Source organism: Melospiza georgiana, chromosome 28 (genome assembly GCF_028018845.1).
Source record: "Melospiza georgiana isolate bMelGeo1 chromosome 28, bMelGeo1.pri, whole genome shotgun sequence".
Taxonomy (NCBI): Eukaryota; Metazoa; Chordata; class Aves; order Passeriformes; family Passerellidae; genus Melospiza; species Melospiza georgiana.
In genome coordinates, this window is record NC_080457.1 from 5,653,402 (window position 1) to 5,674,495 (window position 21,094).

Genomic DNA, 21,094 nt, shown 5'->3' on the forward strand with positions numbered 1-21,094 from the left:
GTGCAGGGAATGCAGACCTTAGCACGGACAGGTGGCTCCAGAGTGGGGATAAATCCCCACCATCCGTGTCCCTGTGCCCTTCCAGGGCCACCCTGTCCCTCCTGCCTCGTGTCCCTGCCCAGGCTGTGCTCAGGGGAAGGGGCTCAGCTGTTCCAGGGGGTTTGAACGCCTGGGGCATCCTGAGGGATCACATCCAGCCCTGCAAGAGCCAGGTGTCAGTCCTTGCCTGTGCATTCAGCCCTCCCCAGGTATAGTAAAATCAGGGCATGAGTAATGATTAGTATCTGATTCCATTGATTCAGAAGGCTGAACAATTGCTTTATTAAACTATATTATATTACATTATACTATACTGTGTTAAAGAGATGCTGCACTACAAAGAACGCTAAAGAATACTATGCTATACTATACTAAATTACATACTAAAGTAAACTTGTGACTGTCTGGGGCAGCCAGGACACAGCCTTTGAGTGATTGGCCAAGGAAACAAAACAATCCACAGCAGAATCCAACTGACAAATCACTTCAGGTCAACAATCTCCATAATTTTCCACGTGTGCAAAAACAACAGGAGCAGCAAGCAGAGATAAGAATTGTTTTTCTTCTCTCTGTGCTTCTACAGGAAAAAACCCTGAGAGAGAGAATGATGTCTCTGTGTTCACAGAATGTGAATGCCACCCCCAGGAGCTCCAGGCTCAGGGGCAGGTCAGGGCCTGGGGTCTCCAGCCAAACCCCCCTGCAGAGAGATCCCACTGCTCTCATTCCCAGACCATTTTCCAGGCTGGCACAGCACTCTCTGCTCAGATATGATTTTTCCCCCAGTTCCCATCAATCCTCAGGAGCTGTTCCAGGCCCCAGAGCTGCTGGCTCACTAGCAGGGCTCCCACCCCGGAGATAAGGGATGTTCGTGTCAAGAATGATGGAGAACATTTGCTCTCCTGCTCTGGGACCCACCTTTGTGGCATTCACATTCTCTGAACATGACTCCTTCACCCAGGATTTTTCTCCTGGGAAGCTGAAAGGAAAGCAAGCGGCCTCAGAGGAAAGGAAAACAATTCTTATCTCATTTGCTTCTCCTGTGCTGTGCTCAGGTGGAATGTGTTTGGAGATTGTTTACCCACAGGTGATTGTTCCATTGGATTCTGCTGTGAGTTGTTTTCACTCTTTGGCCAATCAGGGCCAGACTGTGTCAGGACTCTGGAAGGAGTCACGGGTTTTCATTATTATCTGTAGGAGTGTTGGGGGTAGGATGGTCAGGACACATGAGAGATCTCTGCAGCCAGGTCATGGAATTTGGGGTTTATTGCAATGGGCCTGGGTGCAGGGCCCTGCTGGAGCTGCCAGGCACAGCTCAGAGCAGGACTGAGAGAAGAGAGAGGGTGAGAGGTAAGACAGTAAGGGAGTAAAAAGGGTAGGAGAGCGAAGTTTTTGTTCCAATACCATAAATCTTCTTCTGTGTTGAATATTCTAATTCTCACTAACCAATCCAGTACAACATACAAGTCCTATAGCATTTCCATACAGCCTATAAGAATCATTACATTACCATACTGTGTTACATTTTAAACCCTAAAAACTCCTCTTTGGGCCCCTTCTGCCAAGCTGTAGGGTCTGCTCTGAGCCTTGGGCCTGTCTGCAAGCAGAGGGTGTTGTTCCATCAAAAGGGGATCACCTTCAGCTGGCCACACCATTGTTTTCCAGTTGTTCAGTAACTGAGGTATCCCAAAGCTTACTTTCATTTCAATCTTGCTTATAGTTTCTATATTCTCAAAATCTTTTGCCAAACAATCATATTGATAAGGCTTTCCTGTTTCATCTTCCCCAACAGTTATCCTTTTAGCATTCAGTAAGCATCCTTTCTGTATTCTTTAGTATATTATGGTATTCTCTAATATAATATAGTATCATAAAATAATAAATTAGCCTTCTGATAAAATGGAGTCCTCCTCATCATTCCTTCCTGAGTTTACAATAACCTTTATTTGCCTGTTCCCTGCAGCACAGAGCTCTCCACCGGAGGAGCGTTTGGTTGTGCTGCTGGTCAGGGTGACAGTGGCACTCTGGAGTTCCCTGTGCAGCTCCCCTGGCAGGGCTGGCACCGGGCACTGCCCTGCTCCTGCCCACCCATGGATCTCATCTATTCCAGCTCCTTTCCCAGCAGGGCATCACAAACTGCAGGAGGAGGGAGCTGGGAAAGCTCCCCTGGGCTCTAAGGGGCAATTACTGGTCCTGAGGAGCAACAACACCCTCGGAGAATTGAGAAAAACGAGATAACTACCTGGAGATGGGGACTAAATGATGGTTGGAAGCTGTTGTGGTTGTCTTTAAGAACCAAACACAAACACTCAGAATCTGGCCTGCCCAGCAGTCAGAACAGCTCTGGAAAATCCCCAGGGCTCAGGGGATTTTTAAAAACACATTTTCAGCTCCAGTCTGATTCCTGTCTCTTTGGAGGGTTTGTATTTCCCCTTGTCTCCACTGGCATTTGGATATGTGGTGAAGGGGACAGTCCCTCTGAATGCTGGAATTAAAAGATATGGAGTGAAAAACCAACAAAGCAAGCACCCTTGCCATGTTAAAAGATTTACAGCAATAATAAAATTGTAACTTGTAACTGTGAAGGACTGATCGAAACTTTCTCCATCAATTTCAGGCTCAGGGAAGCCTCATAAAAACGGGGTGTAAATAACACCTTTTATCTGAAGAAAAGAAATCTGACAAATGTGCCCACTGATTCCTTCCCTCCAGGAATCAAGGACAGTTTTAGCGGGGCCTTGCAGGTTTGGGGACTCTTGTGAGGTTATTTTACCTGTCCTGAGTCCAAGCAGCCTCAAGGTGAGTCCTGCTGCCACCAGTGAGGAAATGTGACAACAAAATGCACATTTTGTTATCATAAATAAAGATTGGAAGTAAAATATATGGGTGGAAAAGGTTTTGGAAGTGAGTGGGTGCATTTGGGGGCCTGCAAGGGTGCTGGAAATGGAATGTGGGCAAAGGGCTGGAGGGACAGACACAGGGAATGACCCCAAGCTGGAAATAACAAAAATAACAAAAATTGTTACAACTTTCCATGACTTTTGTGGAGAAAAAGGAGAGAGAAGAGAGGGAATTAGGGATCAAAAGCCAAATGTAAGTGGATGCATTATTAATTGTCCAGACATAGTCTTGAGTTGCATGTCAATCATCCAAGCCTGGAAATATGGTCCTGTAGCATTTTATTTAATAGTTAAATCAACTTACTTGGAATAAATTTTCACGCAGAGGCAGGCACTGAGCGTCTCTGGTGGAGATGGATTTTTCATCCCCTTCCTTTTCCTCTCATTTTCTTTTGTGAGAAAATGACATCAGTGCCTCAACACTACAGGAACGTCAAGGGCCATGAAAAACCTTGATTTGAGCCGTGCCTGCTCCTGCAGGGAACGTGTCTAATCCTGGCTCCGTGACCTCCCTGGGCAGGTTCTGAGGGAAGCAGCGCCGGCTCTATCTCCCAAATCCTCGTTTCATAATAAAGGATCAAAGGGAGGCAACCCCAGACAGGCAGAAAAGCCAGCAGACAGAGGAGGATTGTCACCGAGCAGCTCTGGCCTGCTCTGAAGCACGGAACAAATTCTCTTGATTGGTTTTTATCCCCCCAGGCACCTTTGGTGACTGAAGTCGCTGCAGCCTGGGGAGCAGAGCTCTCCTCCCCTGCAGGAACACGAGGGGAGGTTTGCTGAGGGTTTTGGTGGAGTGAGACCTCTCTGTGAGAGACAAAGCAGTCACTGATTTATTTACCTGGGGGCAGAGAGGAGTCAGCTGCCCAGCAGAGTGGGCATTTTCCTGCAGAAAATTCCCAAGCTTCTGGATTGTGTTCTTGTCGAGGGCTCTGACCCTGCAGGGAGGGGGCTCACGGCCCTGCTGGTGCCAGATGAGGAATTGTTTGCCCCCAGTGGGTTCATGCAGTGCTCACTCTTCAGTCCACTGGCCCATGGAACCTACAATGCCCATTCTGCAGGAAAAGCACTGGGAAGCAAACCCCAGCCCAGCTGTGCCCAGTTTAACCAGTTCACCAGGGGCCAGGTGTCACTTTGGGGTCACCAACCATCAGGGACCACAGAGAGACCCTCTGTGGCCACAGGACTGCAGAGCAGCTGCACAGAGGGAAAATATGGAAATTATTTTGGGGAAATGATTATCATATGGATGTTTATTCCAGGAAAATCAATGGATATGTATGTAAAATATAATCTAAAGCAGGAGCTTTCTCTGTACTCAGCAGTCAGGATATTGTGGAGAAGATATCCCCTCGTGCATCCATCTGAATAAAGGATTTCTGCTTCTTAATGCTGCATTGGTGTGAAGGAATTTTGTTTTTATGGATTTTTGGTAACACCACCCATCAGTCTGGGATCACAGAATATCCTGATCTGGAAAGGACCCACAGGGATCATCCCACCCCTGGCCCTGCCCAGGATCCCAACACTCCCACCCTGGGCATCCCTGGCAGCGCTGTCCAAACCCTCCTGGAGCTCTGGGACCATTCCTGGGGAGCCTGGGCAGTGCCAGCACCTCTGGGGGGAGAACCTTTCCCTGATCTCCATCCCAAATTCTCCTGGCCCAGCCCACACCATTCCCTGGGCAGTGCCAGCACCTCTGGGGAAGAACCTTTCCCTGATCTCCATCCCAAATTCTCCTGGCCCAGCTCACACCATTCCCTGGGCAGTACCAGCACCTCTGGGAAAGAACCTTTCCTTGAGATCCATCCCAAATCCCCCCAGCCCAGCTCACACCGTTCCCTGTATGACAGAGTGCAGCTTCCCAAGGCAATTTCCTGCCTTTCCATGAACAGGTGCTTTCCCTCCTCCAGAGGAGGCTTCAGGGAGGATGAGGAGGGTGTGAAGGAATGCAAGGCTCTGTCAGTGCCAATGAACCCTCCGTGCTGGGAGTGAGAGCACAGCACCTCCCTGGCCTCCTTGTGGGCCCGGCCTGGCACTGTGCCCTGGGCTGTGCAGAGGGGCAGGGTGGGGAAGGGGACGATCCATGGCCTTGCTCCAGCTGGGAGGGACAGCACAGCCCTGCCCGTGGGGCAAACACGGCTGGGGCCTCGGCAGCCCCTCGGGCAGGGGAGGTGACAAATGCCTGACTCCACAAACGATCTGTGCCAGCATAGCTGTGGGATGTGCTGGGTGTGACCCTGGGTGTGACACTGACACAGGACATGCTGTGGCTGTGACCCTGGGTGTGACCCTGCATGTGACACAGGACATGCTGTGGGTGTGATCCTGCGTGTGACAGAGGGTGTGACACAGGACATGCTGTGAGTGCGACCCTGGGTGTGACACTGGCACAGGACCCTGGGTGTGACACAGGACATGCTGTGGGTGTGAGACTGCATGTGACCCTGGCTGTGGCACAGGACATAATGTGGATGTGACCTTGGGTGTGACACTGGCACAAGACCCTCGGTGTGACCCTGGGTGTGACCCTGTGTGTGACACTGATACAGGACATGCTGTGGGTGTGACCCTGTGTGTGTGACACAGGACATGCTCTGTGTGTGACACTGATACAGGACATGCTGTGGGTGTGACTCTGAGTGTGACACAGGACATGCTCTGTGTGTGACACTGACACAGGACATGCTCTGGGTGTGACCCTGTGTGTATGACACAGGACATGCTCTGTGTGTGACACTGACACAGGACATGCTGTGGGTGTGACCCTGAGTGTGACACAGGACATGCTCTGTGTGTGACACTGATACAGGACAAGCTGTAGGTGTGACCCTGAGTGTGACACAGGACATGCTCTGTGTGTGACACTGACACAGGACATGCTCTGGGTGTGACCCTGGGTGTGTGACACAGGACATGCTGTAGGTGTGACCCTGAGTGTGACACAGGACATGCTCTGTGTGTGACACTGACACAGGACATGCTGTGGGTGTGACCCTGTGTGTGTGACACAGGACATGCTCTGGGTGTGACCCTGTGTGTGTGACACAGGACATGCTGGGCACGTGGCACAAGGAGCTCTCCCTGCCTTGGGCACCAGCACTGGGAATGTGCTCAGTGGGAAGAAATTGAATTTTCTCACTTCAGGTTTCTCTGTGCTCCCGGAGTATTTCACAACCAAACACTTCATTTTACAATCCCACTCGTCTTCCCTTCTTCATCTGCTTTCCTTCAAACTGTCCCTGCTCCCACCTCATGTGTTTCCACCTTCTCCTCCTTTGCTGAGGGGACAAGGAATGAGTGAGAGGAGCTGGGGCCGACTGATGCTCCCACACCTTGCCACGGCGAGTCACAGGGAGAAGTTTCTCTTCCTCTTGTCTCACATTACTTCTTTTTGCTTTTCCTCTTTTCTGGATCTGTCCCCAGTGGGATTAACCCCTTGTCCTGTCCCTCCATCCCTTGTCCCCAGTCCCTCTCCAGCTCTCCTGGAGCCCCTTCAGGCCCTGCAAGGGGCTCTGAGCTCTCCCTGGAGCTTCTCCTCTCCAGGTGAGCCCCCCAGCTCTCCCAGCCTGGCTGTGTAGGAGAATTTACAGAGCACATGTTTGATTTTCCAAGAGAGCTGAAACTGAGGGGAAAGCTCCTGTTTGCACTGAGCCTCTGAGCTGGGAATTGCTGGAGTGCATCCAAGCCCTCCCTGTGACACCTTTGTGAATGTGGCACAGGACCAGCCCTGCCCTTCACTGCCCAGCAGCACCTCTTAGTGCTGCCATCCTTGGCTGCCATTCCAATATTTCAGAGGCTGGGGGTTGTTGGGGGAGAGGTTTAGACTGAATTTCCATCCATTTTGGAGTGAATTCCCTTTCCAATCCCTTCCTACCATCTAGTGGGAGATTTGGGTAAAACACATCAGCATGAGCTGATTGCTGAGGAAATGCCAGGTGGTGCTGTCTCACCTGAGAACAACATTTCTGCAGCTCTCATTAAACACAGGTGAGCAAGGTCATGAGAAAAATACCCTCAGCAAACAGAAAATGATCTTCGCCTGAGGGGCTGGGATGGAAACTGAGAGAAAAGCAAAATGCCCAGGGTTTATTGTGGATTTGCAGGGAGAAAAGCAAGAAACTTGTGAAAAATTAAAGGAAATAAAGGTTGGAAGTAAAATATAAGGGTGGAAAAGGTTTTGGAAGTGAGTGGGTGCATTTGGGAGCCTGCAAGGGTGCTGGAGAGGGAATGTGGGCAAAGGGATGGAGGGACAGGACAGAGGGAATGACCCCAAGGTGAAAGAAGGCAGAGATGGATGGGATATTGGGATAAATTCCTCCCTGGCAGGGTGGGCAGGCCCTGGCACAGGGTTCCCAGATCAGCTGGGGCTGCCCCTGGATCCCTGGCAGTGTCCAAGGCCAGGCTGGACACTGGGGCTGGAGCAGCCTGGGATAGTGGGAGGTGTCCCTGCCATTCAGGGGTGAAACTGGACGGGCTTTCAAATCCCTTCCAGCTCAAACCATTCCAGGATCCACTCTGTGACTGATTTTTTTCTGGAAATCCTGTGGAAAACTCCAATCCCTAAACTGAGCCCAGCTTCACTCCCTGGGCAACCTGGAACTTTGGCTCAGACTGTGAATGCCCCATGAGGGGATCCAGATCTCCACAGAACTTCACCAGGTCAGCAAATCATCCAGCCCCACAATCCTGGAATGCTCTTGGTTGGGAGGGACCTTAAAACCATCCAGTTCCAACCCCCACCACAGGCAGGGAACCTTCCACTGTCCCAGGCAGATGGAGGAGAGCAAAACCAGCCTAGACTGGGGCTGGAGCTGGGAGCTGAGGCAGTATCAACTCCCACCCAAGGGTCAGCTCCCACAGAGACCAACCCAGGGCCAGAACACGGAACATCCAACTGCTGCTTTTACTCCCAACACCATCTTCCCTCTGATCTCCTGCTCTTTGAATGGCTTGCAAACCCATCAAACGTGGATTTTCCATGGCTACATCCCAAATCCTGGCTCTGGGCAGGACAAACAGGGAGCCAGAGCCTTTCCAAATCCTTTTGTGAGCTTGTACTGTGAGTGGTGCCGTGCATGGAGAGCTGCACAGGCAGGAACACCCTGGAGAGAACAGGAGATCCCATGGGAATCTGCTGACAAGTTTACATGACAAAACACAGATCTTGTCAAAACGGGCATTCCTGTCAGGAGACTCCAAACTGAAGCTTCTGAATCAACATTTTGAAATTTCAATCTGTCAAAAGCTGACATTGCTTTGAAAGTAGGTTTGTGTTTTGCTCAAAACAGACAGGGATTTTCAGGTTGCTGTTTCCAAATCAACACTTCCCTGAGTGCCACTGCCATGTTGGTATTTTGGGGGCTGATCCAGCTTGCAGCCAGAAATGAAAGCTAAAATAATAGAATTCTCAGTCAGAGCCCCTGGGCAGCCTCTTCTAGTGCCTGAAAACTCTTTCTGTGGAGAAACTTTCCCTAAATCTAACCCAAACCTCTCCTGGCACAGCTCGAGGCTGTCCCCTGTTCCCTGGGAGCAGAGCCCAACTCTCACCTGTGACTTTATTCCTATTTTATCCTGCCTCCTTTCTGTGATTCAAAATCAGTTTTGAACAGTTTTGAATTTCCAACCTTCATACACACACATATACTTCTAAGTTTTTGCTTTTAATTTCCTGACTTGAATCTTAATTAAGTGAGTAATTGCTTATTTGGGTAGCAGCTCAGGAGCACCAATCTCCAGATCCATCAGAGTTATTGTTCACTGATCCAGGATGTGACAGAGTTAATGGAAGTCTTTCCACGGGAGATACAGTGACATATTCAAAGGTCTGCTTAGCATCTCTATTTGTGCAGCACTAAAAATGCAGCTGAGTTTTGGGGTGAGTAAGCCTGGGATGAATCAGCTCTGACTCACCTCACCTGCACCTCACTGCTGCCCTTTACACCTTGGGCAGGAGGTGGGGCTTTGGTTTGGGGCTTTGTTTGTTTCTTTTCTTTCCTCACCAGAAAAATTCAATGTATTGAAAGCAAAGCTGTTCTTGCTCCTTGGATCCTGAGGGGGTTTCTCACCTACAGTAGGAAACATGGAGTGGATGAATCAGCACCCACAGGCTGCAGTTCTGCTCAGGCCATTTCCCTCCTGGCATTGTCCTTGGCCCCAGTTGTGGATGGGCAGGAGCCAGGGGCAGGAGTGAGGGGCATTGGGCACACAGGTGACAAAACCCAGGCACTGAGCCAGGGGTAACTGGGGTTTGTGCAGTGTTCACATGAAAAATGTTCACATATTTTCAAATTCTATGGCAAACAGGCACTCAGAAATTTAATCACATCTCCATTTCATGTCAGACAGCAGCTAAGGAGGGAGAATATTTACCCAGTTTAGTATAAAATAGGTGGCAGAGCAGTGAATAGGGCCTGGCACAGGCACAGCTGACAGTGGTGAAGATTTGGGTACAGGAGCCTCTGGACGGCTCCTGGCACAGGCTGGACATTGGGGCTTGGGAATTGGGAATTGTTCCCTGGGAGGGTGGGCAGGCCCTGGCACAGGGTGCCCAGAGCAGCCCCTGGATCCCTGGCAGTGCCCAAGGCCAGGTTGGACAGGGCTTGGAGCAGCCTGGGACAGTGGAAGGTGTCCCTGCCATGGCAGGGGTGAAACCGGACGGGCTTTGAAGTCCCCCCAACACAAACCATTCCAGGATTCCATGATCTCCAAGAGACAACTCCCAGTGATCAGAGAGGGCTCATTTTCTTCTCCATGCTCCCTCTGGACAATGCTGACTTTGAGCCCACAGAACTAATATTTTTCCATTTCTCCTCCCAAAACCCCAAGTTTACAACAGAACAGCCTCTCTTCATTGTGTGAAAAGATCAGATTTATATAGTGTGGAATATTCTATTGGAAACTGCCAGGCCTGGTTTCCTCTGTTAACTGATCCTCTGGTCCTGTTCTCAGAGAGAGAGCTGGGCCTGGAGCTTTCTCCCCAGTGCGCTGAGCTGGGAGAGCTCAGCCCCTGCTCTGGCACAGGGAACCAGCACAGAGCTCATCCCACACCTGCAGCACGTCCAAGGGCTCCACCCCTGCCTCAGCCCTGATTCCTGCAGCTGCAGGACTCAGCCAGCCTCAGCCTCCCTCCTGCAGCTGCCTGCACCTGGAGCTGCCCAACTGGCTGCACAGGTGGCACAAAGGAGAGAGCACAGAGGAAAGTGTGGAATAATATAAACATCCTTAAAAGGCAGATCTGGCAGTGCCTGTGGTGCTGCTGCAGAGCAGCACAGGGGTTGTGGCAGCTGGGCACTGCCATCCAGCTCCTGGCTCCATGCAATCACAGCATCATTTAGGCTGGGAAAGACCTCTAGGACCATCAAGTCCAAAACCTCTGACCAAATCCCACCATTCCCACCAAAGCACAAAACAAGGTCTCACATCTGCTTGTTTTGTGAACACTTCCAGGGGATAAAACTGCCAGTTCCAGGCAGCTCCCTGCAGCCTCCTGTGATTAGTGCTGGGTGTTCACACAGCTCCAATTCTGCACAGCAGGAGAGAGAGGTTTGTGCTCTCATTAAACCTGGAGCTCACAAACTCGGCTGGGAGGGACATCTTTCCATCCAGGGAATAATTTATTCCAGGTTGGAAGGAAAGAATCAAGCCCTGAACTGCTCCTCAGTTTTCCCAGGAACTGAGTGTGGAGTTCCTTAATGCATCATTGCTCCTGTGTGTTCAGCTGCTGAGCAGAACACAGGTATGAGTGTGCTTTCCATTCCTCTCCCTTTCTCCATCCATCCATCCATCCATCCATCCATCCATCCATCCATCCATCCATCCATCCATCCATCCATCCATCCATCCATCCTCTGAAGGGACATCTCCAAGCTGGGAACATCCCAGGAGATGCTTTAAAGCTGCTCTGTGAGGAGCAGCCCCTTCCTTGCTTTTCTGTGGCATTTTGATAAGGAACTGCAGGAGTGAGATCTCCTGGATTTGAAGGAATGACCCTCCTGGTGCATCCAAGCATAAACCTGGCCTTTTATCTGCCTCTATTCCCTTTCCCAGCTGCTTCCCAGGTTTGGGGATTATTCTGGGGACCTTCCGATCAAGTGTCCTCTGCAGAGACTCTCCTGGGAATTCCCATGGCAGGAATTTCTGAGGGAACGGCTGGAGCTGGGCCAGGGCAGGTCAGGCTGGATCTCAGGGAAAGGTTCTTCCCCAGAGGTGCTGGCACTGCCCAGGCTCCCCAGGAAATGGTCCCAGAGCTTTAGGAGGGTTTGGAGAGCGCTGCCAGGGATGCCCAGGGTAGGACTGATGGATCCCAGGCAGGAACAGGGGTTGGGACGATCCCTGTGGGCCCTTTCCAACTGAGGATATTCCAGGATTCCATGATCTGTCTCTGTGTCTGACCCCTCTCCCGGGCAGTTCAGCCCTTTCACCTCGGTGTCTTTGGTGCCTTTGGCTCCCATTTCCCTCTGGCTCCTGCTGGGGATGGCTGGAACGTGTCCCAGTAGGAGCTGCTCTTGCCACCTCCATTTATATCATCATCATCAACCCTGCCTGGGGCTCGGAGCCTCGTGCCAGCCAGACAGGAGCTGCTCCAGTGGGGAATCCTCTGATCAACCCCAAGGCCTCGCTCGAACCCAGCCCTGAGCTCCCAGGCAGCACCTGCAGATCCACTCCCTGCTCCTCTGCAGGGCCTGAGGGAAAGGGAACGAGGGGTCAGGGCCAGAAGGGACCTGGGCTTGCACCAAACCCTGTGGGACCCACGGCTGGGGTGGTGCTTCCAAGGGAATGCTGAGGGGTGAAATCCTCCAGGAGGGGCTGCAGGGACAGGACAGAGGATGCTGAGGGGTGAAATCCTCCAGAAGGGGCTGCAGGGGTAGGACAGGGGATGCTGAGGGGTGGGAATCCTCCAGGAGGGGCTGCATGGAGCAGGACAGGGAATGCTGAGGGGTGAAATCCTCCGGAAGGTGCTGCATGGGCAGGACAGGGAATGCTGAGGGGTGAAATCCTCCAGGAGGGGCTGCAGGGGCAGGACAGGGAATGCTGAGGGGTGAAATCCTCCAGGAGGGGCTGCATGGGCAGGACAGGGAATGCTGAGGGGTGAAATCCTCCAGGAGGGGCTGCATGGGCAGGACAGGGAATGCTGAGGGGTGGGAATCCTCCAGGAGGGGCTGCAGGGGCAGGACAGGGAATGCTGAGGGGTGGGAATCCTCCGGAAGGTGCTGCAGGGGCAGGACAGGGAATGCTGAGGGGTGAAATCCTCCAGGAGGGGCTGCATGGGCAGGACAGGGAATGCTGAGGGGTGAAATCCTCCACGAGGGGCTGCAGGGGCAGGACAGGGAAAGCTGCACACAAACACTCCCTCAATTCAGTTATTTCAGGGACCAGTGTGCCCAGTTACCCACAGCACTGACTCCCAGTTTTCCCAGCCCTCACAGTTCCTTTGCGCTCCAAAGAGCTGCCCTAAACTCCGGCTGCTGCATTTCCAGCATTTTTGCTGCCAGGCCGATTCCTTTCATCTGCTTTCCTTCAATCCCTGGCAGCAGCTGCACAGATCCTGTCCTGCAGCTCCTCTCGAACCCTAGAGGGTGCAATTCACCCAGCGAGCCTCAGCAGAACTCCGAAATTGGAATTCCAAGGATTCCAGGCAAGACGGGGAGGTGGGAGAGGAGCCGATGGCGAGAACGCCTCAGCCAAGTTAAGAACTCCTCTGTTCCCCGGGTGCCCTCCCTGCTGGCACACGGGGTGTGGAATTGCAGAGCAGGGACAGCTCTGGTGCCATCCTGCTCTGGGGTGGCACTGAGGACCTGTCCTGGTCCCGGGCAGGTGCAGCTCAGCCCCTGTCTTCCCCTTGAATTCCCTGGAATTCGCAGTCCAGCCCAGCTCAGAGCTCAGGGAATCACCCAGCCCTCAGGCTCCCGAAGATATCCTTCCTTTATTCCTCCTTTGTAGGAGTGACAGGGGTAGGACAGTGGGGACGGATGGAGATGAGAGATCTCTGCAGCCAGATTATGGGACTTGGGGTTTATTGCAAAGGGCCTGGGTGCAGGGCCCTGCTGGGAGCTGCCAAACACAGCTCAGAGCAGGCTGAGAGAAGAGAGGGGGAGAGAGGATGAGAGGGTGAGAGAGTAAAAGGGTAAGAGAGCAAAGTTCCCATTCCATTACAATAAATTTTCTTCTGTATTGAATATTCTGATTCTCACTAACCAATCTAGTACAAGATACAAGTCCTATAGCATTTACATACAGCCTATAAGAATCATTACATTACCATACTGTGTTACATTTTAAACCCTAAAAACTCCTCTTTGGCCCCTTCTGCCAAGCTGTAGGGTCTGCTCTGACCCTTGGGCCTGTCTGCAAGCAGAGGGTGTTGTTCCATCAAAAGGGGATCACCTTCAGCTGGCCACACCATTGTTTTCCAGTTGTTCAGTAACTGAGGGATCTCAAAGCTTGCTTTCATTTCAATCTCACTTATAGTTTCCATATTCTCAAAATCTTTTGCCAGACAATCATATTTATAAGGCTTTCCTGTTTCACCTTCCCCAACACTCCTTAGGAACTTCTGTTGTGCCATTTCAAAGAATCAATCCATCGAGCCCATCAGAGCCAGTGCTGGAAGCACAGCAGAGTGCTGAGAGGGGAGCACTGGGAGCAGCCACAACTCCCTGTCAGAGGAGCTTTCCATCCTCCCCAGGCTCCCTTGGGTTTATTGAGCTTCTTTTGTGACTGCAAAACTCAGAGAGATTGCAACAAAACAATCCTTCCCCCTCCCATGGAGACAGGGCTGGACCGTCAATCCCTGCTCCAGCTCCTCTTTGGGTTCCTCAGGGATTTGGCCTCAGCAGGTCAGGAGGGAACTGCTGTGAAAACCATCCTTGCCTGAGAATGCAGTCAACCATTCAGTCTGGATTTTAAGATCTTTTAGAAGACTAAATATCAATTAATATCCTTAACTGCTGCCATAAATCTGAATTGGGAGCAAACCAGATGAGTTTAAAAGACCTCTGGAGATCCCTTCCAGACCTGGGTTTAAATTGATGGCAGCAGTCACCTAATGGTCTGAATTAAATCCAGGGACATGAACCTGCTCTGGGCCAACCAGAGAAAGAGCCTGATGCAGGTTTGGGAAGTTCCATTGTTTTTAGGTCTTTCTAGAATTAGGAAACCCAATAGCAGCACAGCCATAGAATTAGGAAACCCAATAGCAGCCCCAGTCAAAGCCTTGTTTGTTTCCTCCTCCAGCAGCTCCTGTCCCAGCCCCTCCAACCCCCTCAGGAGCACTGGGCAGGCTTTCACACACCAAACCTCCCCATAACTCTGTAAATAATTGACTAATAATAAATAAATAGTTAATTACAAGAGCCATTTAAAATCACTTTTTCTCAGATGAGACATGACAACTTCTATTGATGAGAATACATCACTTTAAAAGCTTATTAAAAAACCATTCTGAGCTACTTGTAAAATGGAGTGCATGAAATGAGGTTTATGCTCTCCTATAAACATTTTGCCTTTTTTACTCATCCAGACACTGAAATTCCTGCCGGATCCAAGTCACTAAAATCAATAGGAAAATAAAGCCCAGCTCTGCAGTATTATTAACATAATTGCTCCACTATGCAAACAATAGACTGCCTTAACTTGTGCAAAAATAGATGGAAATAAGACCCAGGAGCAGCTTCCAGAGGCTCTGGGTGTCTCCAGAGCAAAGTGAGTTCCCAGCTCCTGACAGCCCTGAGCTGCACCCACAGCAGCTGCTGTGTCTGCAAAAGGCACCAGGGCAAAGCAATTTGCTGTGCTAATGAGCAGAAAACTCATCAGGATCATGCCAGGGACTGCAGTTCAGAGCATGGAGAGGTCTCACTGGTGTCCAAAGTGAATCCTACTGCAACTGCAGATTGGCCAGGGGCAGGAAAAGGGAATTTTTCCTTTGAAGAACATAGAAAAACTAGAGCAGATATTGCTGCCCCTGGATGCCTGGCAGTGCCCAAGGCCAGGTTGGACATTGGGGTTTGGAACAGTCTTGGACAGTGGAAGGTGTCCCTGCCATGGCAGGGGTGGGCTTTGAGGTCCCTGAGGTTTCTTCCCACCCAAACCATTCTGGCATTCTACAATTCCATAAAATTCTCTTTTGATTCAATTAATATACAGCAGGAATTGCATCTAAGGAGAGTCAGGAAAGATTCATGCAAGGAAGGGCTGGAAACTGAACTCTGCCCACAGACCAGGGTGGTTCCCATGAACTGCAGGATGCAGGGGCTGGAAGCAGAGTCAGTGCCTGAGGCTGGACTGCTGCTGGCTGCTCTGGCACTGCTGTAACCAGCAATCCAGGGCACTGACCCCTGCCCAGGGGTGCTGCTCCTCTGCCACAGCTTCTCCTGGGGCTGGGAATCTCTGCCCCAATGTGTTGGAAGACTCTGCCTTGTGACTTGAGGTTGGGTTAAAGTCTAACCCAGGAACTGCCTTAACTGCTGTCACTGCCAGGTGTTCCCAGGCATTTCCAGGTGTTCCCACTCACTTCCAGATGTTCCCATCTCCTATGAACTCCCTCCTCCCCCTCCTCCCTGGATGGATTTCCTCAGGAGCACTGCTTTGACCCAAAATGCTTCTCTGTGACCCCTCCTTGGGCTGGGCTCTGCTGCTGTGGGAGTCACACCAGCTCTTCCTCTCAGACAACACCTGAGGCTCATCTGGGAAGGGTTTTCCATGGCCCCTCCTGGTGCTCTTTGATCCCATTTTCCCAGGAATTGTCTCCTTTGCTGGGTGTTATTTGGTGCTGCCCATTCTGAGCAGGTCCCTGCACACACTGGCTGTTCCTGGAGCTCAGCTTTCCCCTCTAACCCCTTCCCCATTTCCTGCAGACACAGTAAAATGGGGAGGTTCCATTTTGGAGGTGCCAGTTCTGGAAGCTTCCATTCTCCCTGGAGATTGGGATGGGTTGAGTTCACAGTTGCTATCAAAGCAACAATGCTAAGCCTTCCTTGTTGTTTCTTCCTGCCTGCATCTGTTTCCAGTGAGATCTCACCTCCTGCTCCTGAGCTCGTTGGCAGTGACCATTTCCCACTGCTCTTCCTCCCCTCCCAGCCATGCTCACCCTCACCTCGGTGTCCTCCAGCTCCAGCTCCATGGGATGGAATTCCCATCCTAGCTGAGCTCTGAGCTCAGGGAATGACCCCACCCTCAGGCTCCCAAAGAAATCCCTCCTTGGAGTCTCTGTTGTGCCAGTGGGAATATTTCACAAACTCTGAGCCCATCAGAGCAAGTGCTCGAAGCAAAATAAAGAGGCACAAAGAGTTCTGTGGGAGAGAATCCAGCTTCCTCCTGTGTTCCCATTTCTGGGAACTCATTCTTCCATCTGATTTCTCCTCTTTTCCTTCTGTTTATGCAGCTAAAGATGCCATTCCTCCCATCCTCACCATCCTGTGCAATCTGGCAGGGGTAGGGGAGAGCAGGAGGGAATCGGGAGGGATGAGGGCGAGGATGGCTCTGGGGCCTGAGGGCAGGAACATCAATTGAGGGTTTCTGCTCCCAGACTGACACTGGAGGTGCTGCCACTTCCATAAACGCTGCATGGCCCTGCTGCAGCCCCACACTCCAGCTCAGGGTCATGCAAAGGTCACTGCACCACTGCACATCCATTTTTCAAGCCAACCCAAATATTTCAAATAAATGCTGCTTCCACTCTCTGCTCAGGACTTCCCTTCTGTGCTTCCAGCAAATATTTCTGAGGAGGGAAAGGCAAGTCTGGGCAGCGACAAGAGCAGCAGGATGGGAGGAGATGGGAACAGCTGGGGCTGGGGCTGGGGACCTGCATGGCCCAGGGGGCTCCTGTGGAGGGCACAGCTGCAGGGAACCTCCCCCGGGGAAGCAGCAGGAGCATCCTGAGGTTTGTTTGCCAGGTCTCCCCAGTTGCCAGAGGAATCCCTGCCCTGCACAGGTGCCCTGGCCCTTGTCAGAACCCAGGACATTGCTCTGGCTGCCCTGGAGGGCTCCAGACCCTGGCAGGAGGCTCAGAGACCTTGGCATGGAGTCAAAGACACCTGTGCCTTTGATTTTAGCCCATGGAAAAAATTACCAACCTTGTGTGAGGAGTTACAAGCCACAAGGATTTGAATAGAATGATAGTGAATTTATCACTGGGTGAAAATGCAGAATTTTGGTGTTTTTAGAATGGGGGTTCAGGAGGCAAGATGGAGGAATCTGGGTGTGTCCTGTCCTTCTCCTTCTCCTTGTCCTCCATCTTCTGCTGTGCTGGTGGCACTTTTGGATTGGTTTAGAGTAGAGACAGACTGTCTAACATAGGTGATAGGTATTGGAAAATTATTGTAAATAAAGTACAGGTAGTTTTCAGTATAACAAGCTAACACCACCCCAAGGTGGTCAGTGTGCCTCAACCCAACGTGCTGGACAGATCTCAGCAGGTCAGAGAAAGAATGTTATAGATAACAGAGAATAAACAACCCTGAGAACCAGAGCCAAGGAACCCTGTCTGCATCTTCAGTGGGAAAAAGAGACTTTCCAACACCTCGGGGTCATCTCAACAGCAGAGACCCCGTCAGGCCCCAAACCAAAGCCCTGCCTGGCACAGCCTCATCCTTTCCCTCCTGAGCCCTCTGCCCACAGCAGCAGGGCTGATTCTGCCCTGTCCCATAGCCACGCTGCTGTGCCCAAACTGGCTTTGGGTTTTATGTGCAGGGCCCAGCAATGAGTTTAAATGTTGCCATGGAATCCTGGAATCATTGAGTAGTTTGTGTTGGAAGAGACCTTAAAGCCTCTCCAGTTCCACTGTCCCAGGGTGCTCCGAGCCCCATCCAGCCTTGCCCTGGGCACTGCCAGGGATGCAGAATCCACATGGATTTGGGCAGTGTTAGCCCAAACTGCTCCAATCCACCTCTGCAATCTGTAACCTCATCTTTTAATTCAGCTGCTGAGGAATTTGCTCCTCATGAGGTTGTTCCATCCCAAGAATGGATTTGTTCCCATTGCCAACTTTCACATCAGGGGTAGAGAATGATCTGCCCAGGCCCAGTTCCATTCTGGAGCTTAAAAGCAGCTCAAAGCCAGAAGTGGAACAGTTCTCTCTCTCTGTCTTGTTCTCTTTTCTGAAGGAAAATTCAGATTTAATGTGTAAGGAAGACATTGAAGGGTTTGCATAGAAGGCAGGAATACTTGGTCAGCAGTGGGTGATGAAGAAAAGCAATTATTGTCAACTTTTTAACTGGGAATTGAAATTCGTTCAGGTTACCAGGAGAGCATTTTCAGTGTTTTGGGTCAAACATTTCCTATCAGATTTCTCTTACTTTCAGAAAAAACAAAATGACCCAAGTCCACTGGATTATTGAATTTCTGTTCCTTGGGAGATGCTGACCTTTAGAATAAATTAATTTCCAGTAAAAAAACAACAATCCAGGTTTAGATGTTCCACAGAAAGAACTTCCCCAAACAGGCAAATATCAGCTGATTGCATGATAAAATCCAGTGTTCTCACTGTGGTGGGAGAACAAAACATTAAAATTAAATTCTTGACTTCCCCAACTGAAAACTGATGATGAAAACAAGCAAATTTGGATAGTTGTGTTATCTCAGGCTCTGGAAAACCTCGGGACACAGCTTTTGTGCTATCAAACACCTTCAGATGGTGAATTACAAGCTCTTATAATGCCAATAAAATTATTCCCATGCTATGGGATGGAGTCGTAAAGCTGTTTCAATTTACTTCCAAAGGAGAAGGATAAATCTAAAGAGGGAAATAGCCACACTGAAGGATATTTCTTGTATGAATGTGAATAATTTCCAGACAAATTAAATGAAATTGATGTGCTTTGCAATGCAGCCATGCAGTGAATGGTCCTGGAGGAGGGGGCAGGGAGGGAAGGGGTCCTGCAGGGGCACCTGGAATATTTGTCTGCAGCATTTAAAGGCCCTGCAGGGTCAGGAGCAAACCTGACAGGAAAAGCTGCTGTTCCATAGGGAAAGGGGGAAATTCCACCCTGAAGGGTGAGAGGATCCCTGGGCAGGCCCTGGCAGGGACAGGTGGGTCCCACACAGAATTCACACCTTTGATGTCACAATTCTGATGTCACCTCTGCAGCTCAGCAAGGAAGAATTTAACCCCGAACTTTGCTAGAAGAGACTTTTTGCTCAGTTTTCTTTCCCAGATCTCTCTCAGACTCGGAGGGCTGCAGGAATAAAAAACTGCTTTATTTACAATTGTTTGGAAGCTCTTGGGTTGGGATGTTCGAGTTCCTAAGTAGCAAATCCCAAATCTTGGGGGGAAATTTCCCAAGAAATGCCCAGTACCAAGGCAGCTGATGGGTACAGCTGAGTGCATTTAGTCAGAGAATATCGATTCAGGGAGCCCCTGACGTGGGAATAATGTGCTCTGACTCCATGATTCAGGAGGTGAACAATTGTTTTATTAAGATATACTATATTATACTAGTACTGTACTAAAAAGATACTATACTATAAAGATACTAAAGAATAACCCCTGGCTGTCTGAGACAGCCTGGACACAGCTTTGACCCAGCTGGCCAAGAAATCCAAACAACCTTCACTGGTGTCCAATTAACAAATCCATTTGGGCAAACAATCTCCATAACGCATTCCACATGTGCAAAAACAACAGGCGCAGAGAATAGAGATAAGAATTGTTTCCTCTTCTTCTCTCTGAGGTTCTCACTGACTTCCCCAGGAGAAATCCTTCAGAAAAATTGTACCTGGTGCTCTCTGTGGCCACAATAGAAAGCTTAGTTGCAAACCTTAAAACAAAGAGAGGAATGAATCCAGGCAGTGGAGAAAGCATTAGGAACTCTGGCAGCTCATGCAGCTCTTACAGCAAGTCAGGACTCGGGGCACAGCAAGTGCTGCAAGCTGTGTGTCCTGATCAAAGCCTTTGTATAAAATAAACCCAGCTGGGATCAATAAGAGCAAAATCCAAGCTCAGGCAACCCCCTGGGCTCAGCTGCAGGGCTCCAGTGAACCAAAATTCTCGTTTTTGTGTTAGGAGGGAGCAGAACTCAAGCTCAGCTGTCCCTGCACAGCTGCCAGGAGTGGCGCAGTCCCACACCTGGGCACCACCAGCTCCTGCCAGCTGCTCCCACAGGGCAGGAGCTGGGTGGACATTGGACCCCCAGTCCCTCTGCGCTGGAACAAGCCCAGCTTTGCAGTCTCTGTCACAGCAGGTTCAGGTTTTGTGCTCTGCTGGAGCCTCCCAGTGCTGCAGCCCCTGGATCCCAGGAATTCTGCTGCACTTCCACCTCGGTGCTCCCAGCCCTGGGCACCAGCTGTGCCAGGCAGCTCTGCCAGCTCATCCCCCCTGCCAGGGAGATCTGGGAGCAGCAGAGCATGGCAAACACCGGGCACTGCCCCGGGGCTGGGGCTGTCTGGGGCTCAGGGCAGAGGGAACAGCAGTGGCTGGAAAAGAGCCCCAGACCTGGACCATACCCAGAGAGGAGCAGCTGGGGCAGCCAGGGAACTGCTGAGGCTGGAAAAGACCTTTAAAATCACAGAGTCACAGGAAGGGTTTGTGCTGGCAGGGACCTCAAAGCCCATTCAGTGCCACCCTGCCATGGCAGGGACACCTCCCACTGCTCCAAACCCCAGTGTCCAGCCTGGCCTTGGACACTGCCAGGGATGGGGTGAGAGCCTCCAGTCCAACCAGCAGCCCAGCACCAGGGTCCCCAATAAACCCCACCCTCTGGGAAAAATCTGGGTTTTGAGGATGTCCAGGGCTGAGCACTCTGCCCCTGCCATGGGCAGTGTGGGGCCAGGAGCAGAGGAACCCCAGGTGACAAATCCTGGCTGCAGCTCTGTCCCCATGGCCACCTGTGCTCTCTGTGTTTTCCAAAGGCTCCTCTCCATCCAAATTCTCTGTCTGCACCTTGTGCAGGTGAAGAGGATGGAGCTGTGGGAATTTTACTCCATTAACTGGAGCAAAATTAGAGACACAGAGAGAGGAAAAATCTGGTGTGTTTTTTCTGTGCAATGTGAGAATCATTGTTTTTGTGGTTTAGGATTTTTTGTTTGTTTTTTGAAAACTGGAAACAAAAAAAATTCCTTTTCAGTCTCCACAAAACCTGAATTCCCTTGAAAATGTGTTTTTGTTTATTTTTAAAGCTTATTATTGCCTAATTAAGATGGAATAAATTTTAGACTGAAAATCTCTT

At 50.7% G+C, this 21,094-nt stretch overlaps 1 protein-coding gene across 1 annotated transcript in view; it reads right to left on the minus strand.

Annotated features, from left to right (window-relative positions):
- LOC131094354 (acid-sensing ion channel 2) overlaps positions 1 to 21,094 on the minus strand; it is a 499,734-nt gene that overhangs the window by 288,669 nt on the left and 189,971 nt on the right. The gene's annotated exons all lie outside the window — the stretch shown is intronic.